This window comes from Bombus affinis, unplaced genomic scaffold (genome assembly GCF_024516045.1).
Source record: "Bombus affinis isolate iyBomAffi1 unplaced genomic scaffold, iyBomAffi1.2 ctg00000081.1, whole genome shotgun sequence".
In the NCBI taxonomy this organism is placed as follows: Eukaryota; Metazoa; Arthropoda; class Insecta; order Hymenoptera; family Apidae; genus Bombus; species Bombus affinis.
Window position 1 is genome coordinate 197470 of NW_026108829.1, and position 18477 is coordinate 215946.

Here is an 18477-nt window from a genome sequence, read left to right on the forward strand (position 1 = left end):
TGCCCCGACAACTAAAAGCAGCAATCAAATGCCACGATACGAGCAACTGTGTAGAAATCTTGCCAATAGTTTTATTAGGCATACGAACAGCTATTACGGACGTGAAAACGACGACAGCCGAAATGGTTTATGGCACCGACATACGATTGCCGGCAGAATTCTGTGTACCAACGAAGCAGCAGGCCAAGTCGAAATACGGAAGCCGTCTAAAACTACGAATAGAAAAGATCAGGCCTCATCCGATTACGCGAAACGGCGAAAAAGAAACCTCCGTGTTCCACACGAAACATCGTTTTACGTATTTCTACGTCACGATTACATCGGAAACCCCTTACAACCACCCTACGGCGGACCGCATCAATTTATATCGAGAGCAAAAAGGACCATTGCGATTGAAGTTAGCAACAAGAACGTAATCGTACCCTTAGACCGTCCGAAACGCCTGAATTTTTATTGCACGATAACATTGAACACCATTACAGCGAAAATCGCGAAGTAATAATACCACCTGATGTTTGAAACGAGCAAAACGAAGACGACACAGGAATTCATAACTCCAGGCGCGCGGGCAGAAAAGTTCGCTTCCCTGATCGTTCCCAGCCGGGCCGTCGATAAGCTAATGCGTAAGAACTACCAGCGACATAAATATAAGTCGCAGATGAATGAACACGGCAACCTTCCGTTTTGAATTTTGGGAAAATCCCGTAACATTGTAATCTAGATTCTACCATAGCTGTAATTCAAAAATTGTAGCCATCCAGTCCGATTGTAATTGTTCGAAACCTGTGATACTGCACTTGGCCTCGAGGCGACAACCAGTCACCGAACGTAGCCGCGGTCAAGGGATGAACGTTTTGTCTAATAAAGGCATGGAGTAATTCTATAGCTGTCCTTAAATGAAATAATCGTAGCGGCACGTGACAGTAAACATTCCAACGGTTTCTGTCCCGTGACTCGCCACACGCAGACTCTATCCGTCGGATAAGATGATTGCCAGATGTCAACGCATCTCAACAGTATATGTTTAGCTAGCCTGAGGACCCATTATAAACCTTAAGATTTAGTTAATTAAAGTCCTTAACAGTCCTAAACAGGCAAACAGTCTTTGTTTCAACTACGGGATGATAGCTGAAATCTATTTTTCCACGGACGACGCTTCCCGCTAGCAACGTCCCCTCAAGGGCTACTAGCATCCTTCTCTAACCATCAACATGGAAATTGTCCAATTAACAGTAACGTCACTTTCAATCTCTTTCCGAGCGAAGTCATTTCTCCACGTATCCGATGTTCTGGTGCCCTTAGACACACCCATCATAGTTTTCCTCTGCAGCATCATCGTGCCGGAGAATCATTCTCTCGTGAGGTCACATTAGCCAGTTACAAAGAGCCTTAACACTCGGTGGATATTCTATGTTTTGACAAAGAGTTTGTTCAGTCCTACCTATACCGTAGATAAGGAAGTATGGTACAACTTGGAATCAGGATGAAAACGAATTCTGTTATCCCGTTGACCGCGGCTTTGACATTGAACCCAGGATCATTGTCATTAGCTTCTCGAGTACCTAATTACCACGACTACTTGTCAAATTATATAGCAATCAAATTTACACTAGTAAATATCTGCTCTATTGCATAACTACAATGTCTAAACCAAATGAAGATCCGTTTCGCGCCTCTAACTCTAATAATAATGTGAACCCGATGTAAGTGAAAATACATGCACATACCATCGATTCTGCCTGACCAGCACTCTCACCCGGAACCGGAACTCGCAGTGCACCGTGACGAACAGCACATATATAAGCCTCCACTCTTAGCCAGACCGTCAGTCGTGCTCGCGCAACAGTAGAAGCAACATGGAGTTTTTTAGATCTCTACTACGCGTCGTTGGTTTGTTCGTGCCAAGTAAGGTAGATATCGTTTCCGAACTACCACTGGAGGTTTCGCACTTGATACTTCGAAAATTGGATCCCTCGTCCCTGCAGAGCGCCGCGCTTGTCTCGCGCAAATGGTTCAACGTATGTAGATCCGACAAGTGTCTACGGCGGAAAGTGAGACGTCACATGCGACATACGAGAAAGCGGGTCAAGATGCAATTTCTCGGACCTGCAGCCGCTAAAGCTACCAACCAAGAATCAAGAAGTAGAGGACGTGGTGAGGGCAACCTAAGGCACGAAATAAGTTTATCCGCTGCTCGTACGGCGGTCGTCGTTGGAAGGTTACGCGGTCCTCTGAAAATTTCGATGCGAGATCGCCCCATCGATGTTGGACCAATAAAATGTATTAGACTCTAACTCGTGTAAGTACCTTAATTTGACTGCTTGCTCTTGCGAGAACTTGAAACGGTCTTGTTCGGATTCAGAACTGTAGCGCGAAGCTTGAAATAAAATGGTTTTACTGAGACGGCAATGTGTTTCAGTCACGATAATACTATCTGTATCGTAATAGGCCCATTATTGAATATTAACTACAATGTATCATCGCTGCAATTGCAGATTTGTCGTCACTTAGATGCGAGATATACTCCTCGTCGCCTGCCAAATACAGCTCACATCAGCTGGCTCGTGCTATTATATCATCTCTGGTCCTCGACATATCAAGCGTAATTGCAGTTTTACAAATTAAGGTTAACATATTCAAATGAATGTATCTCCGTTTCTATTGCACATATGTCGACAATACGATGCGCGTTATATTCCACATTGACTGCCATACGCAGAGCGCTTCATCTGGTTTAAGCCGTGTTAAATCCGGACCGAGTCAAATCCAGCGTATTTGTAGTTTTGCATATTCAAGCCTTGTTATTCAAGTGAAAGTATCTCCGTATCCATTGTAGGTACGTCGACAATAGATTGCACGTAATACTGCACATTTGCTGTGAAATACAGCATACTCCAGCCGGTTTGCTCTATGTCAACTCTGGGCCGTGTCAAATACGGCGTCATTGCAGGTTTGCATATTCAGACTCAAATAGTCAAATCCCCGTATTTCCGTTGCTGTTGCAGACATGCCGAGTATTCGTTGTGCCCGGTACTCCAGATTTCTTGCCCAATTCAGCGCACACTAGACGATTAACGCTATGTCCGCACTGATCCCTGTCAAATCGAGCGTATCAGGTTTGTAAATATGAAACCGGAATTTGCCTATAGATGGTCCTAGCTGATAGTGTAGTTATCACTAAATTACGTCATTGATGCCAAAAGTCGTTGTTGACATCTCACGAACATTTTCGACTGAGAGCAGTACAATGATTCTGGCAATGATTCTTTGGAAGAAATTGCACACTTCATCCTATAGTTATACCGGACGATACAAGGGCTGGTCGTCCCTCCTTCCGAAGCAATACCAGCCTCGCCGTGCGCCGTATCCGGGGGTTGGCACCCTCCTTCGAACACGATGTAAATAGGAGTCGCATCTAATGTCTTTTCTGGAAGTTCGTATACTAAGGCATCGGAATTATTTTTCATTTTACGCTGTGTTACTCGCAACTTTTCACAGATATATGTACCAACAGGAAGTAGATCTTTGGCACGTATTCGAGTATAGTTATTTCCTGCTAGTTTCCACAAAGCTTCACAGAACAACGTCGCTTCCTCGTTCCTTTAAACAACAGTCATACATTAGTATTACATGAACGTACTCCTTGAAAAAACATTTCATTACTGGAAATCTAAAAGTTTGTTATTGAACTCAATAAGATTCAGTTGCTTACCTGCTCCTCAAATATTTTTTGCTAATGTCCACTCCTCCTAAGTAGAATGCATCTATAATATGCAATGCAAGTACTTTTTGCTGATATATAAACTCCTTAGTCATTTCATATACAACCTCTGCGTTTACAAGTGTATTTGGTGGTAATTCTATGCCAATGTCATCGACACTAACCCAAGAATTCTTTGTATATCTATATACGTTGCTCCTTCCCACGCCCATATAAAATGTAGCGTGCTTCTTATCATCATCAGACATTGGCTTTGTACCACATGGCATACAAAACCAGTCATATAGTGATAAAAATGCATTTTCAATGTTAAATTCCATCAATTGTGCTGGATTAATAGTAAGAAATGAAGTATCTTTCAAAACAGTATTCAATTTGTCTTTGATTTCATGTGTCTTGGGATTGTCCTAGTTTCATCTGGAAGTTTCCAATACTCTAGATATTGTTTGCGCATATCAGCTTGTTTTGTCTCAACAAGAGTATTATCCGCATAAAATGCTGCAATTTTACACAGGTCGGTTATTTGTTTTCCGGCCAAATCTTTGTTAGAAGCACGTAGATATTGAACAAATTGTTTCTCTCTTTTTAATTTATTATATGATACTAGTTGTAAAACGTCGTCATTTACACCACCTTTTAAAAGCAGACGATTAACATGCTTCAGATATTCAGCAACATCTTGTACCCCAGATCGTTTCTTCTTACATATTAAGTAACGTTCTGAATTTCCTGGTCTAGAAGAGTTTGGTTTAAAAATACAAACTTCTTCAAAGCAGCGATACATTAAATAAACTAAACCAGCAATAAAGGGTGTAAAAAGATTGAATAATTTTGTCACAAAATCACCACCCTCTCTTTCAACCATCAATGCTATTAAACATCGACAAAGATACAGTTGATTTGAAAGAACTTGTTGTACATTTTCTTGTCGTTCTACTGAGAATCCTCAATCAGACATCACAAAATGTACTCCTTTGCCATGGATATGCTGCATTATAAGATTTGTAAATGCCTCTTCATTATCTGGGTCAAAGACGTCACCACTTTCCTTTGGTCCGTAGTATGGATGAAATGTTTCACACGGACACGCATAAAAATCTTCTAATTTGAAATCATGTTCATTTTCTAAAGTAAGAGGAAATCCTTTAGCACGTCATTTCTTTCGCCATAGAACATGTTCACTAAAACCTCCTGGTCCAGCACATACATCTGCAAAGTATAGCAGCCCATTCTCCCTCAAACCTTTTGGGTTAGTAAACATAAAGTTACATGCTCTATCTGTATTCGCCATTTTAACAGTAGCACGATTTAAAAAAAATGCACCACGAATTGTTTCATGAGGATTACAACGTGTCCTTGCTCGACGCACATCAACGTCATCCAAATGGGCGAATACCGTTTTCGCATTGATAAAAGTTTTTAATATATCTTCACAACAGAAATCAATTTCATCATCTGTGGTCAACTTTTCATATCACCATTTCATATCTTTTACACACTTTATAACTTCCTCTGCTGGATTCCATTTAAGACCTGAATCTTCATGTCCAGGAACATGATGTCCAAAGCCTCTGCGACCATGCTGTTGTCACGTAAAAATAAAGAGAAATTTTATAAGGAAGAACAAGACTTTATTTTCACTTGGTTTATACAAGTATAAGACACTTCCGAACTCTAGCCGTGACCGTACGAGAGTGAGTCTTACAATCTTTTTACTTTCGGTCATCTGTTCTCTCATTATCTCCACTACCCTGTAGGCGTACGTGACCGTTGCTACGCTTCTGGAACATTTGGTGGAAGGGCCGTTAGGCCATAAATGAATCCTCAGGTACTCCGCCAATATACATTGTCGCCAAGGTCGCCATGTGTTCCTCTCGTCGGTCCATCGGGTTCGAAGTATGCCGACCGGGACACCATCCTGCCCGAGGTGTGTGTGTGTGTCCTGGTCTCTGATGTGATTTACGTTACATACCTCCCTCCTTAGATTGATTTTGGTCCTCTAAAATCTCAGTGTTTCTTCAGGATTGTTTTATGGAGGCTAATTGGCTAAAAGTGTGTTTTCTTCTTTGTCTTAATCGACAAGACAAAACAAAAACAAAGTGCATAACAGCTACTTATGGAGAAGGTGAAGACCGTCCTGGAAAATAAGGTTTAATACGATTACCATGTATTTTCCTAATCGAGTCATTCACCATTATTTCGTAATAAGGGGTTTTTACTTTTTCAATGGTGTACGGCCCTAACCATTCAGTATCTAATTTGTGTTTTTTATGATCATTATGAACTAATATTAAATCTCCTTCTCTAAAAATGGATTGAGGTTTAATAATTTTTTTTCTTTGATCTCTTTGGTATCTTTGTTTACTCTTCATTAGAGTTTCCCTGGCTTTAAGTAGCTTGGCATCCCATTCTCGTTTCCTGAAGCTGACCTCATCAGCGTATGTTCTTTGCGAATTTTGGGATATGGTAGATGGGAGATTGGCCTTGTATCCAAATGTTAGTTCGAAAGGGGTATATCCAGTGGCATCATGAACCATAGTGTTATATGCTAGACACACAAAATTTAGGTTTTGATCCCATTCTGTTTCATTATCGTTTTGTATAGCTTTTAACATGTCGGATATTACAGCATGTGTTCGTTCTAGGCTTCCGTTGGATTGTGGATGGAATGAGGTGGTTTTTATGTGTTTGATCCTAAATGCTTCTTCGTATCGTTGCATTAGCTCGCTAATGAAACTTTGTCCTCTGTCAGTTAATATACGTTTCGGTGCGGAGAATATATAAATGTAATGATTCAATAAAACATTCCAGATTGATTGGGTCTGTTGTGTTTTTAGGGGCACAAGTATTAAATATTTGGTTAGTTCATCGTGTATAGAGAGAATGTATTGGTTTCCTATCTTGGTCTTTTTCAACGGGCCTATCATATCCATAGCGATTTTGTCGTTAGATTCTAACGGGGTGTCGGTTATCTGTGGTTCCTCCTTTCCTCTTATCCGAGTAGTCTTTGATGTTTGACATGTCGCGCAAGTTCCTATTCTGCTTTTTATTCTGTCTATTAGGTGTGGGATATCATATTTGCCTCGGATTCTGTCGTACGTCTTTTGTATTCCGGGATGTCCTACCAAGTCATGATTTTCTTTTAGTACTTGTTCTATTTCCTCTTCGCTTAAACTCTGTATTGGTTCGTAAGCAAATTCTATGTCGTCGCGTTGGTCATTGAAAAATAAAAGAATTCTTTTTATGTGTGCTTTGTCTTGTGCGTTTAAGTTATTGTCTCCTATTCCTATCTTTCTATTTGTTTTAAGTATGTCTGATATTTTCTGTAACCATACGGTTTCGTCATATGGGCCTAGATATGGTTTTGTTAATTGGAAAAAGTTGTCTTTGTTAGATGTTAGTTTCAATAATTTTGGTATTTCTTCTGATTTTTCCCAGTCTCTGAATTGTCTTAATAAAACGTCAGTTTGTGTTATCGCGTGTACTCTGGATAGGGTGTCAGCGGCTACGTTTTCCTTTCCTTTTACGTACTCTATATCGTATTCCTCTAATCTCAATCTCCATCGAATCAATCGACTAGAGGGGTCCTTGCAGTTGTGCAGCCATTTAAGGGCTTGGTGGTCTGTTTGAATTTTGAATTTGCGGCCTAATAAATATTGCCTAAATCTTCTAACTGCCCAAACGATGGCCAATAATTCTTTTTCCGTCGTAGTATAATTTCGTTCAGGGGGGTTTAATGTCCTTGAAATGAAGCAACAAGGGTGTCCGTCTTGTGAAAGGATGGCTCCTAGACCTTCATTACTGGCGTCCGTTGTTAACGTAAATGTTTTCGTATAGTCGGGGTATTTTAGTACTGGTGCTTGGCATAGTCTTTCTTTTAATGTATCGAAGCTAAGTTGTGTTTTGTCAGTCCAGTGGAATTGTATGTCTTTCTTAGTTAGTTCCGTTAACGGTTTGGCAATTTTCGAGAAATTCCTAATAAATTTTCTATAGTATCCGGCTAACCCAAGGAACGATTTTACATCCGTAGGATTTTTGGGTAGTTTTAAGTTCTTTACTGCGTCTATCTTTTCAGGGTTAGGTTTTACTCCGTTTGCTGTCACTAAGTGTCCTAAATATTCCAATTCGGGTTTTAGGAATTCACATTTATCCGGTTGTACTTTTAGACCTACTTCCCTGAGTCTTTGGAGTATAATGGCTAGGTTTTTATTATGTTCCTCTATCGATTGCCCGAATATAATGATATCATCGAGATAGACGAAACAATGATTATTAATTAAACCTCTTAACGCGGTGTCCATCATTCTTTGAAAGGTAGCGGGTGCGTTCTTGAGCCCGAATGGCATTCTGTTATAGTGGAAGTGTCCTTGTGGTGTGCTAAATGCAGTGTACTTCCTCGAATTCTCATCCATGGGTATTTGGTGGAATCCCGAGGATAAGTCTAAAGCGGAGAAATATTTTGCGTTCCCTAGTTGCGATAGTATATCGTCAATGTCGGGTAATGGATATGCGTCTTGGTCCGTTAATTCGTTTAACTTCCGAAAGTCAATCACTATTCGCCACTTTTGTTTCCCCGACGCGTCGATTTTCTTTGGGACGACCCAGACGGGAGAGTTATAGGGAGAGTCGGAGGGTTCTATAATCTTTTTGTCTAACATTTCCGTCATTTGTTTGTTTATTTCGATTTTATGGTGTTCGGGAGGACGGTAGGATTTTACGTTGATGATTTTATCTTCTTTCAATGTAATGGAATGTTTAGCAAGAGATGTACACGGTAATGTTTCGCTGTCTAAATTAAATACATCCATGTAATAGAGAAGAATCTTTTCTACAGGTTCTCTGAGAGGTTTTTCTATGTGCGATAGTCGAATCGAAGATTTGAATTTTTGGATTTGATCTATGGTATTTGTATTTTCGATAATGTTAGAAACTTGAATTGAGGACTTACCACCATTGATAAAGCACACTGGCGTTGGCTTCCCTTCGAGGTATACAATTTTTTGAATGGTTTCTCCTGGTGCAAGGGTTGGTTCTTGTTGCAGCAGAAGGGTGTTGTTATCTAACTTCAATGTTTCGTTGGAGAGTTCGAATCGATATTGATTCAAACCGGGTAAGCCTAATACGCCATCTTCTATAATTGGGAAATCGTCATCTATTAAAGAGAAGTCTATTTTTTTGTCGAACAAATTCAATTTGACTTTGGAATTAGATTCGTATTCGGAATGTCCCATGGAGAATTTCTTTGTGTCTGGTATTGTTGTCTTTCCTGGGTAGCATCTTTGTTTAAGCAAGTTGATTCCTGCCCCGGAGTCAACGAGAAATCGCAATCCTGGTCGTCCTGGTAATTGTAATAGTATTGTGGGTAATCTTCCTGAGGTAGCATTGTTAATTCTGATTGTTCTTGAACGTGGTTTATTCCTGGAGGGGCTTCTCTTTGAGGCGGTATCGGAAAATTTTGGCATTGATTTGGAAGGTGTCCCAATCGATTGCATTTGGGATATTTCGCTTGCGTCCTTTCGCTTAATGGTCTGTTCCCAAACTTCGTAAAATTGTTCGTTCTTGGTAGAATATTTTGTGTGAGTGGAGTTTTATTATTTGTGTTACTTGTAATAGCGAGGCGATTGTCTGCTGGATGAGAAGCCTGGTTACGATAAAATGGCGGGGCGGTTGTTTGTCGCGTCATCTGTCTGCGAGAGCTGTGCTCGCGAAAGTATCTTTCCATATTCATTGCTTTCCTTTCTGCTTCGATGAAGTTTGGGGGGGGATTAGCCATTAGCGCCTGCCCTATTTCTGGACGAAGGCCTCCTACATAGTCGGTCACAGAGTCCATGTATAGTTGCTCGTTCATCACCCGTCGAGTTAGTTCGTCTCTATACTCGTTGGTAATGCTGTGTTGGAGTTTGTTAAAAACACTTCGAAATCTGATGTTATAGTTTTGCACGCTTTCGGTTAATCCTTGCCTCATTCCCCTTAATTCGTCCTGTTGTTCTCTCACTGATACTTGCGCAGCTACATTACGTCTCAATGCTTCATACAGAGATTCGAATTCGGTAATACGAATATTGCGGATTGCCATTGCGGCTTTTCCTACAATCTTCTCTATTTTAATCATTTTTAGCAATAGTGTTGGTTCGCTACACATCATTCTTACTTCTTGTATTTCATGAATAAAATCCTCCACGTCTATATCATCCTCTCCGTTTAATATCGGAATGCATTTTAATGCACTCTCAGCTTTTAGCTCTGGTTGCGTATATTGTTCAGGAAAAGTCCTTTCCCAGGATGGTTGAGGTGGTGTTTGAAGTAATGGGCGAGATTCTCGAAGGACCGATAGATCTTTAGAGGTGTGGGTTACTTCGTCTACGGTTATTAGGGAACTGGCCTCCGATACATTTCCCGTTTTTGTTTTTGCTACAACTTCATCCATACGCAGTGCAAGCATACTCATTTGTTTCTGCATTGCATCAAGCAAAACTTTAACTGTTGGGTCTATTCCGCTGTTAGTTAAAGCGGCGCTAACAGTTTCGGTTTTGTCTTCTCGTGGCGTTGCCATTGTTATACTAATTGTGCTGTCTGTTCTCGATCTATATTTGACAAAAGAATCCAGGGCTTGCTCACCTTGATCGTTTAACCCGTAGGAAAGGTTCCGTTGCGGTGTTCCTTTGTCGAAACGTCGAAAGTGTCTGCTCTGTTACAGTGGTCCACTGATCCTCAATCTTCAAAGTTGACCGTAGCCCGAAATGCGTAATTTCGTTTTCTTGAAGTTGATGGATCCTGGCAGGATCGCCAAAATGTCACGTAAAAATAAAGAGAAATTTTATAAGGAAGAACAAGACTTTATTTTCACTTGGTTTATACAAGTATAAGACACTTCCGAACTCTAGCCGTGACCGTACGAGAGTGAGTCTTACAATCTTTTTACTTTCGGTCATCTGTTCTCTCATTATCCCCACTACCCTGTAGGCGTACGTGACCGTTGCTACGCTTCTGGAACATTTGGTGGAAGGGCCGTTAGGCCATAAATGAATCCTCAGGTACTCCGCCAATATACATTGTCGCCAAGGTCGCCATGTGTTCCTCTCGTCGGTCCATCGGGTTCGAAGTATGCCGACCGGGACACCATCCTGCCCGAGGTGTGTGTGTGTGTCCTGGTCTCTGATGTGATTTACGTTACATAGTCTAGGTGCTTGAACTGACTCTAAACAACCTTGTTCATTATTTCCGAGGCCGTAACCGCCTTATATCCCATCATTCGCATCATCCTTTTGCCGTTATCGGGGAGATTGTTTGACTCTTGTGTTATTACTTGTATTCTTCTATTGTCAACTACCTTTTCATCAATATCCTCCTCGTCAGATTTACTTGCACATCTACGAATTTTTTGTCGTTTACTATGATTATAAGTATCTCTTTCACAGTTCTTCCTTTTTGTCCTAGTTTCCAATTCTTCTTGCATGGTATGTTGATGCATCTGTCGCATAACAATTCTGCTAGGAACATGATACATTTACACTGTACATGTGAATGTGTGTGTAACCGTCAGAGGACGTCCGGGTCTTGGTTGAGACAAAAGACAAGAGCCAGTCGTTAGAAGTATCTGGAAGAGTCGGTTGACAACAAGCGTGCGTGCGAGTAGGTTTTTGAGGTCTTAAGAGTATAAGATATATGTATAACAGTTGTGTGCTAAATAAAGGGAATTTTTTGTATTTCCGAATCCATTCTATATCTTTTCACAGAGTTCGAGAAGAGGAAGCGTCGATCGTGAGAAACATAGATTTCTCCTATTTTCTCGTAGTTGTAACGAGGACTGTTTGTCGGTTTGAAGGACTTTAGTTAAACAAATCTTAAGGTTTATAGCGGGTCCTCGTACTAGCTGCTCATGTATTTACTCAAATAATGGAGTCTGCGTGTGGCGAGCCACGGGACTGAAATCGTTGAAATGCTTACCGTCGTGCCCCGTCCCAAGTATTTCTTTTAAGGAGAGCTATAGCGTTACTTCATGCCTTTGTTAGACAAAACGTTTATCCCTTGACCGCGACTACGTTCGGCGACTGGTTGTCGCCTCGAGCCCGAGCTCACTATCATAAATCTCAAATAAGTACAGTCGGATCGAATGACAACAGTTTCATAATACGGCTATGGTGAAATCTAAATTACAGTACTAGGAGTCTTCCCAAAATTCCGAAGGGAAGGTTCCGGTGTTCTTTCATCTCCGACATATATATGCATGATCTGCCTGGGACCAGTGTGGATATAGCGCAAACTGGCTGGTAAGCGATGTAGTTGGCAAGAAATGTGGAGTACCAGGCACATCGAATTGTCGACATATCAGCAATAGCAACGGAGAAACGTAGAGTTGAATTCTTGAGTCTGAATCTGCGAAACTACAATTACACTGCATATAACAGGAACCAGAGTCGACGTAGAGCAAAGCGCATAAGTACTGAATTTGGCTGTAATTGTGGAGTATAGCGCTCATCGCATTTGCGACATTCGTATCCAATAGCAGCGCTGATACGTTGGTTTGAACATTTAGGCATGAATATACAAAACAGCAATTACGCTGAATCTGTCAGTGACCAGAGAAGACGTCAGACAGAAGAGAAGATAGAATCAGAAGATGTGCTCTGTGCTCACCAGCAAATCAGGAGCATAACGCTCACCGAATTGTCGTCATATCTGCCACAGAAACGGAGATACGTTGCTCTCGATATTCAAGCATGAATATGCTAAATTGCAATTATGGTGTATTTGACAGGGACAAGAGCGCACATAACTCTAACCTACTGATGTGCGCTGTATGTGACATCAGATGATAAATATAACGCGCACCGAATTGTCTGTAAGTGTGCCATAGAACCAGAGATTCGTTGGTTCGAATATTTAATACTGAATATGTAAAACTGCAAATACGCAGGGTTCGGCTGGGTCCCGATTTTACATGCATCAAACGGGATAACATGCACTGTGCTTGGCAGCAAATTTGGAGTATAACGAGCCTCTAATTGTAGCCATATGTGCCATAGAATCGGAGATACGTCGGATGAATACTTAATCCTGAATATACGAAACTGCAACTACGCTGGATCTGGCTGGGTCCAGACTTTACATAGAGTAAACCGGATGATCTGCACGGCACTTGGCATCAGATGTGGAATATAACGCGCATCGTATGACCAATGTTTCTGCAACACAAGCGGAGATACCTTGATTCGAATATGTAAGCATTAATATCCAAAACTGCAATCACGCTGGATTTCTCCGAGTCCAGTCTTGACAGTGTGCAAACGGGCTGATGTGTGCTGTATTTGGCAGCAAATGTGGAGTATAACATGCATCCTATTGTCGACGTACCTACAATGGATACGGAGATACTTTCACTTGAATAACTAGGCATGAATATGCAAAACTACAAATACGCTGGATTTGACTCGGTCCGGATTTAACACGGCTTAAACCAGATGAAGCGCTCTGCGTATGGCAGTCAATGTGGAATGTAACGCGCATCGTATTGTCGAGATATGTGCTATGGAATCGGAGTCACGTTGATTTGAATATTTAAGCCTGAACATACAAAATTGCATTTGGGCTGGATTTTGCAGGGACCAGAGTTGACACAGCACAGACCGGCTGATTTGGCATCATATGTGGAGTATTCTGCGCATCGAATAGGCGACATAGAAACCAAGATACGTTCATTTGAATATGTAATATTTGAAAATTTCTCCAGAAAATGCATAATTGCGTATACGCTTAGTTTGGCTGCGCCCACACGTTACATAGCTCAAACCAGGTAATATACATTGTGTTTGGCAGCAAAAGTGGCGTATATCGCGCATCGAATTGTCGGCATAACTGCAATGCAAACGGCGATACGGTGATTTGAATAATTAATCATGAATATGCAAAGCACCAATTTCGCTAGGTTAGACAGAAACCGGAGTTGACATGGTACAAACCAGCAGATGTGCGGTGCACATGACATCGGATGTGAAATGTAACGGGCATCGCTTTGTCGCCATATGTGCAATAGAAACGGAGATACATTCATTTGAATATGTTAACCTTAATTTGTAAAACTGCAGTTAAGCTTGATATGTCGAGGACCAGAGATGATATAATAGCACGAGCCAGTAGATGTGAGCTGTATTTGGCAGGCAATGAGAAGTATATCTCGCATCTAATTGACGACAAATCTGCAATTGCAGCGGTGATACATTGTAGTTAATATTCAATAATGGGCCTATTACGATACCGATAGTATTAGCGTGACTGAAACACATTGCCGTCTCAGTAAAACCATTTTATTTCAAGCTTCACGCTACAGTTCTGAATCCGGATAAGACCGATTCAAGTTCTCGCAAGAGCGAGCAGTCAAATTAAGGTACTTACACGAGTTAGAGTCTAATACATTTTATTGGTCCAACATCGATGGGGCGATCTCGCATCGAAATTTTCAGAGAACAGCGTAACCTTCCAACGACGACCGCCGTACGAGCAGCGGATAAACTTATTTCGTGCCTTAGGTTGCCCTCACTACGTCCTCTACTTCTTTGAGGTGGTGTGTCGTGATAGGTGCGGAAGGAATCCTCAGATGTTCAACAAAAAGTTTATTTCTATTAACAATCAACAGATCAACAATTTATACGATTCACACTTATGATTAACCATCGAGAGTTTACAATCGCGTATCTCGGCTTGTGTTTGCTTCGCTATGATGCTGAACCTTTCGCACTTCGCGGTTGGAGGCAGAATGAATCTTTTGTTCGAAACCAAACGGATTCTTTTCTTAGTTGCCCTTCGATATCCCCACTACATACGCGTTTATTAGATGTACCGCGGCGGTTGCCGTGCGTGCATTCTTCCGAATATTCGGCGGAAGAACCATAGGGATATCGATGGCACATTAGGCACGTCGGCCTTACGCTTTGAAGGTATAGCGCTTTGTGTCGCGAAGCCGTTGGAAAGTTCCGTGCTCGAGTGCCGCTACATCTTGATTCTTGGTTGGTAGCTTTAGCGGCTGCAGGTCCGAGAAATTGCATCTTGACCCGCTTTCTCGTATGTCGCATGTGACGTCTCACTTTCCGCCGTAGACAATTGTCGGATCTACATACGTTGAACCATTTGCGCGAGACAAGCGCGGCGCTCTGCAGGGACGAGGGATCCAATTTTCGAAGTATCAAGTGCGAAACCTCCAGTGGTAGTTCGAAGTGATATCTACCTTACTTGGCACGAACAAACCAACGACGCGTAGTAGAGATCTAAAAAACTCCATGTTGCTTCTACTGTTGCGCGAGCACGACCGACGGTCTGGCTAAGAGTTGAGGCTTATATATGAGCTGTTCGTCACGGTGCACTTCGAGTTCCGGTTCCGGGTGAGAGTGCTGGTCAGGCAGAATCGATGGTATGTGCATGTATTTTCACTTACATCGGGTTCACATTATGATTAGTGTTAGAGGCGCGAAACGAATCTTCATTTGGTTTAGACGTTTGTAGTTATGCAATAGAGCAGATATTTACTAGTGTAAATATGATTGTTATATAATTGGCAAGTAGTCGTGGTGATGAGGTACTCGAGAAGCTAATGACAATGATCCTGGGTTCAATAACAAAGCCGTGGTGAACGGGATAACAGAATTCGTTTTCATCCTGATTCCAAGTTGTACCATACTTCCTTATCTACGGAATAGGTAGGACTGAACAAACTCTTTGTCAAAACATAGAATATCCACCGAGTGTTAAGGCTCTTTGTAACTGGCTAATGTGACCTCACGAGAGAATGATTATCCGGCACGATGATGCTGCAGAGGAAAACTATGATGGGTGTGTCTAAGGGTACCAGAACATCGGATACGTGGAGAAAAGACTTCGCTCGGAAAGAGATTGAAAGTGACGTTACTGTTAATTGGATAATTTCCAGGTTGATGGTTAGAGAAGTATGCTAGTAACCCTTGGGGGAACGTTGCTAGCGGGAAGCGTCGTCCGTGGAAAAATATATTTCACCTATCATCCCGTAGTTCGAACAAAGACTGTTTCCCTGTTTAGGACTGTTAAGGACTTTAGTTAACTAAATCTTAAGGTTTATAATGGGTCCTCAGGCTAGCTAAACATATTCTGTGGAGATGCGTTGATATCTGGCAATCATCTTATCCGACGGATGTCTGCGTGTGGCGAGACTGGGGACAGAAACCGTTGGAATGTTTACTGTCGTGTCCCGTCCCAAGTATTTCTTTTAAGGACAGATATAGAATTACTCCATGGCTTTATTAGACAAAACGTTCATCTCTTGACCGCGGCTACGTTCGGTGACTGGTTGTCGCCTTGAGGCCATGTTCGGTATCACAAGTTTCGAACAATTACAATCGGACTGGATGACTACAATTGTTTAATTACCGCTACGGTAGAATCTAGATTACAATGTTTCGGGATTTCCCCAAAATTCCAAATAGAATGTTGCGGTGTTCTTTCATCTGCGACTTATATTTATGTCGCTGGTAGTTCTTTCGCATTAGCTTATCGACGGCCTGGCTGGGAACGAATAGGGAAGCGAACTTTTCTGCCCGCGCACCTGGAGTGATGAATTCCTGAGTCCTCTTTGTTTTGCTCGTTTCAAACATCAGGTGGTATTATTACTTCGCGATTTTCGCTGTAATGGTGTTCAATGTTACAGTGCAATAAAAATTCACGCATTTCGGACGGTCTAAGTGTACGATTACGTTCTTGTTGCTAACTTCAATCGCAATGGTCATTTTTTGCTCTCGATATAAATTGATGCGGTCCGCCGTAGGGTGGTTGTAAGGGGTTTCCGATGTAATCGTGACGTAGAAATACGTAAGACTTTAGACGGCTTCCGTATTTCGACTTGGCCTGTTGCTTCGTTGGTACACAGAATTCTGCCGGCAATCGTATGCCGGTGCCATAAACCATTTCGGCTGTCGTCGTTTTCACGTCCGTAATAACTGTTCGTATGCCTAATAAAACTATTGGCAAGATTTCTACACAGTTGCTCGTATCGTGGCATTTGATTGCTGCTTTTAGTTGTCGGGGCAGGCGATCTACCATCCCGTTGGTCACGGGGTGATAGGCTGTCGTTCGTAAATGCCTAATGCCGAGGAACAGGCATAATTCGTTAAATAAGTTTGACTCGAACTGGCGTCCTTGATCGGTCCTTATCCTTAAAGGTACGTCGAAACGGAATATCCACGTGGAAAGGATGGCTGAAACAACGGTTGCCGCCTCCATGTCGGCGATGGGAACGGCTTCGGTCTAACGCGAAAAACGATCGATTTCCGCCAGGCAATGTCGGTATCCTAGCGTCCCGTGTCTGGGGGGGTTTGTCATAAGGTCATCGACGTCCTGTAGCTGTTGATCGCTGAGGCATGTGCCCAGCGTCACGTTCCTAATTATGCTCTAGCAGTTTATATTTCTCTAGTCAAGTTGTTTGAATGAAGTGTAATTTATACCTGTTAAATCGGTCTATACTTAATTGAACCACCCAGATTATCCTAACAGAAATAAGGTTATCGATCTGTTCGTGGCTGTTAGGAACATGATACATTTACACTGTACATGTGAATGTGCGTGTAAGCGTCAGAGGACGTCCAGGCCTTAGTTGGGACAAAAGACAAGAGTCAGTCGTTTCAAGTATCTGGAAGAGTCGGTAGGCAACAAGCGTGCGTGCGAGTAGGATTTCGAGGTCTTTAGAGTATAAGATATTGTTGGGAATATGATACATTTACACTGTACATGTGAATGTGTGTGTAAGCGTCAGAGGACGTCCGGGTCTTGGTTGAGACAAAAGACAAGAGCCAGTCGTTAGAAGTATCTGGAAGAGTCGGTTGACAACAAGCGTGCGTGCGAGTAGGATTTTGAGGTCTTAAGAGTATAAGATATATGTATAACAGTTGTGTGCTAAATAAAGGGAATTATTTGTATTTCCGAATCCATTCTATATCTTTTCATGGTAGCAGAGCGTGGTTCATAATTTTGTAAGTTATTTTAGTGCGTGTTTTTCAATATTGCGAGTTAGTTCGTGTGAATTCTCAGTAAGGAAGGAAACGTTCAAAGGTTACAAAGAGGAAAAATACACTTCGAGCACGTAGGAACGCTTGAGTAAGAGATCAGGAATCATTTAAAACGGAGAGATCGGAAATCATGATACCTATTTTCGATGGTGAGGATTACGGTATGCGGAAGCAAAGAATAACGATGCTTCTCAGATGTAAAGAATGCGAGATTGTCACAACTCGTTGAAGACAGGGTGAAGACAGAAACAGACAATGAAGACTGGGACAAAAAGGATCTGGAGGCAATAAATATAATTTATAATGCCGTTACAAATAGACAATTGGAATATATTAGAGAAGAATAAACGGCATATGGGATAGTAAAAAAGTTTGATAAAATGTACTTGAAAGCGTCGACGGCACTACAGATCGTATGCAGAAGGAGATAGGAAAAGATAAGACTTGAGAAATACACTGATTCAGCAACGTTCTTGAGCGATTTCGAAAAATTAATAAACGAATTAAAATGTGCGGGTGCACAAGTGAGTGAGAGGGAAAAACTAAATTACATGCTAAATACGTTACCGGAAGAATACACCTACATAGCGGATATAGTAGATGCATGAAAGCAGAAAATCAAACGGTAGCGTATGTAAAAAATAAAATTGAAATAGCGGAGAAGAAAAATAAGTCCAATCGAGAAGAAATGCAAATCAACGCCTTTTCTGCAAAAAAGGAAGGATGCTTCAG

At 41.6% G+C, this 18477-nt stretch overlaps 1 long non-coding RNA gene across 1 annotated transcript; it reads left to right on the forward strand.

Moving 5' to 3' along the window:
- The first annotated feature begins 11104 nt into the window (after nucleotides 1–11104).
- LOC126927275 (uncharacterized) lies at nucleotides 11105–17663 on the forward strand. Its single transcript, XR_007715344.1, has 2 exons — nucleotides 11105–11366; nucleotides 17595–17663. It is a non-coding gene; the product is annotated as an uncharacterized LOC126927275 (long non-coding RNA).
- The last annotated feature ends 814 nt before the right edge of the window (nucleotides 17664–18477 follow it).